The sequence below is a fragment of the Aptenodytes forsteri genome, unplaced genomic scaffold, assembly GCF_000699145.1.
Source record: "Aptenodytes forsteri isolate BGI_AS27 unplaced genomic scaffold, ASM69914v1 Scaffold257, whole genome shotgun sequence".
Classification (NCBI taxonomy): domain Eukaryota; kingdom Metazoa; phylum Chordata; class Aves; order Sphenisciformes; family Spheniscidae; genus Aptenodytes; species Aptenodytes forsteri.
In genome coordinates this window covers 4,060,270-4,064,184 of record NW_008795194.1, presented here as the reverse complement: position 1 = coordinate 4,064,184, position 3,915 = coordinate 4,060,270, and positions in this window count along the sequence as shown.

Below are 3,915 nucleotides of genomic sequence, written 5' to 3'. Positions count from 1 at the left end.
TCAAGAATTAAATAGTTCTTAAAAACAAAGTCATTCTTCATTTCCTTTCCATCCACAAAGGGTTACTGTCTCTTTCAGTCTCTTTCTGTCTAAATAAATAAATAAAGGAAAATTACATGCTTTATTTCTCATATCAGAAACCACTGGTTTTTACACTAGGTATTATGTTAACCCAGAAGTCCTGCCTTCTATCATCTGAAACAAAATTATTTCAGATGTATCAAAATAAATGACCAATCCAGTACCAAGATATAGCATAATTATTTTTTATGTCAATGTTACACTCAATAGTTTGAAAGACAAGGAAGCACTGAGAGCTACTTACTGATTTCTCTTCACCTTCTATCCCAGGTTACAACAATATGTTTGATTCAACATCTTTTAAAAGTATTTCCCGGGAATTCTGTAGACTGGACTATTCAGTAGTATAAAAATACTGAAGAAGATACTGACTCTCCATATAAAAACTCATTACTCTTAGTTTTATTCACTGAACAAGCTACATTGTATCTGGAGTTACACAGGTTGTGATTACTTGAAATTTCATTTTAAAATTGAGTATTTTTATGTTACTGGCTAAAAGTTGTTAGTATTTTTAAAAGGTCTGAGTGAGATATATACATAAGGAGTGAAATGAGATAATACACCAGGGAGCAAACTGGGTAAGACTCGGGAAACACAAGCTGTATAAACTGCACAAAATAAATGGGCGACACAGAGGAGAGAAGCAGCCTGTGGAAATGAATATTAGCAATATCAGAGGTATGGATATTGCAGCTATCTCGCTTTACGAGCCACCACTGTATGGCAAGTCCATTGACACTGGTTAGGGAATCTCTGTCCTCTCCCAAAATCTGAAGATGTTCCACTGAGCCTGGGCAACTGCACCAACTGCAGTGTGGTTTGTGAAAAAGCTCTTAGTAGAAGTGACAAAAATGTACAAATACACGACTTGCGTAAATCTAGAGTTATAAATAAACCTGCATGTCATATAACAGATAAATGGAAGCTCTCAACGGGTAACTCCAAATGAAGTCTGGATTCAAATAACAGATTTCTGTCATAAATGTTATGTTGTTTCTCACTCTGATTGAGTCTTTTCTGCAAGAATGCCCAGAATGCTTTATAGACTGTTTAATACCTTGTGCAGTATTGGAGTAATTTGAGAAGACAATTTAGGGGGCAGAACTGAGTCCCCAGACATAAATGAACTAAAAATATGTGACTGTCACCAGCATTATTTCAAGCAAAGCATCTTCACACTGATCTACCAATATGGGGCCGTTTTTCATTTGGGAGGGAAGAGGTTTTCTGTGGTGTTCTGCAGCTGTGTAACACGGTCATTCTATATTTGAGCACTCAGTGGAGGCCAACATTTGTTCTCACATTATGAGGAATGTGTAACTGCCTGTTCCCCCCTTTACTGCTGACCTTCCATGCAGGAAAATCATAATCATGCTTTTCTACCTTACATGAATGTTGCAAACACAAGAATATAATGGAAATAAAACATCTCAGTGCAGTGGCAAAGCTGTGGTGATTTAATAGACCACTTATGGGAAATAAGCAATTTGTCTTTTTTTTTTTTTTTTTAAAAAAAAAAAACACCCCCCCCCCCCCCCCAGCCACTATTTGAGAATCAGCCACATCATTTTAGCAAAACATCAACTTTTTAGGAAGTGGCTTTAATCAATGCATTTTAAGATTTGTTTTATTTGCAGGTCCTGTCAGAAATAATAAAGGGCCAACTCCAGATTCAGGAAAATTATTGATTACATTTGGCATGTTGACAATAGGGAAAAAAATTGAGCAACCTTTTCTTTTTTAATGCAAAATCAGTAATTCCCATCAGGAAAATCAATTTCCCACATTTTTCTAGCACAGTTTTAATAGCACAATTGCTCCAGTAATAACTTTCAAGGCTAATATCTAGAGTAGTCATCAAAAATCACATCCTAGACCTCTGACCAGTGAATTTTAAACCCTAGATAGGTACCAAAACAGCACTGTTGGTCTAAGGGGACCACTGATGATTTTCAGGTCCAATATTTATGAGTAGGAATAAATGAGGTGCTACAGGAAAACTGGGAAATCTTACTAGCACTAAATGGTTTTTAAGGTAGAAGATACTAGAATTCATATGACTGTGTTACCATTGCCCCTTTCAAGTATTTTAAAAGCTGCATATTCAAGGTTTGGATAACAAATGTACATGTCTAATTGCAGGCATTCATAACCACATTGGCATATACAAATTCTCAATCTGATACTTTATACAGCAATACATACTGTGCCCAAATATTGCAATAAATCACTCTTTATCCCATATTCAGGAGGATCTAGAACCTGGCTGTAGGTAGGAAATTAGTCAAGTCCAGTACTACCCCTGGAGAGAAGCTCTGATACAGACCAAACTGCTGCACTTGGTCAGCGCAATTTTCAATTTCCATGATCATGGAATCATTTAGGTTGGAAAAGACCTTTAAGATCATCGAGTCCAACCATAAACCTAACACTGTCAAGTCCACCACTAAACCATGTCCCTAAGTGCCATGTCTACACACCTTTTAAATACCTCCTGAAGGTATTTAAGGTGAAGAAATTTTTCCTAATATCCAATCTAAACCTCCCCTGGTGCAACTTGAGGCTGTTTCCTCTCATCCTATCACTTGTTACTTAGGAAAAGAGACCGACACCCACCTCGCTACAACCTCCTTTCTGGTAGTTTCAGGTAGAAAAATTTCTTCACTGAAAGGGTTGTCAGGCATTGGAACAGGCTGCCCAGGGAAGTGGTTGAGTCACCATCCCTGGAGGTATTTAAAAGGTGTGTAGACATGGCACTTAGGGACATGGTTTAGTGGTGGACGTGGCAGTGCTAGGTTAACGGTTGGACTCGATGATCTTAAGGGTCTTCTCCAACCTAAACCATTCGATGATCATGGAAATAGCAAATTGCGCTGACCAAGTGCAGCAGTGATGATGACCTACCCGAGATCATGGTGTTGACCAGCAGCCTCTCCGCTGTGGGGTGACTGGGGCATGCGCTCAGCCTCCTTCCTACAGCCACACCGCTGCTGGGCTTCACCAAAACTCTGAGATCTCGTGTTCGCTTACAAGGCTTACTGCGTGGTTAGATGCGGGCGCTCATCTCCTTCCCCTCACTGATTACTTTGTTTGCTAATTTAGCTAAATATATAACTAGATGTACGTTGTAGCAATGCAACCACTAAACTCAATTGATAAAAAAACCAAAGCCTTGCTATTTTATGTCTTATTTCATATGATGATAGACAAAAGCAGTACTTACCCATTTTACACATGCAATTTCCTGTAAACTCTTTCAAGATTAGATAATTAATTGGCTAAGACACAATGTTTGTGTCAATCAGAGCAAAGTCTAAACCTGTATCACTATTCGTAATTAGGCTACCACTTCTCCTTGACTGATAGTCAATAATGCAGCAAAAGTAATGGAAAACAAAAAAAAAAAAACATATTTCACAGCAGTCATGTTTTACAGCCCTACATTTGACAACTTCCCACAACAAGCATTTGTTGGAAGAATTATCAAAGAAATTAAAATTAATTAACATGGTGTTTCCCAAAACGATGACTAAGTTTATTAAATGCAGTGGTTTTTAAAGTCCTTAGGCTTTGCTTTGGTGGTTGGGTTAAGGGGTGGTTTGTTTGGTTGTTGGTTGGGGTTGGGGTTTTTTTTTTTTTGGGGGGGAGGCAGAAATCTTGTGGGTTTTTTGCTTTTAAGAAGGTCTACTTCTGTACATAGTCTCTCCATCTTAAACAGCATATTCCACAGGAGACTGCTGTATCAGCAAACATCATTGAGACACTTATTTTCATGTCATCTTTAACAGAACGTAGTGTCCCCCAACACTTTACACCTGGTATTCTTTAACA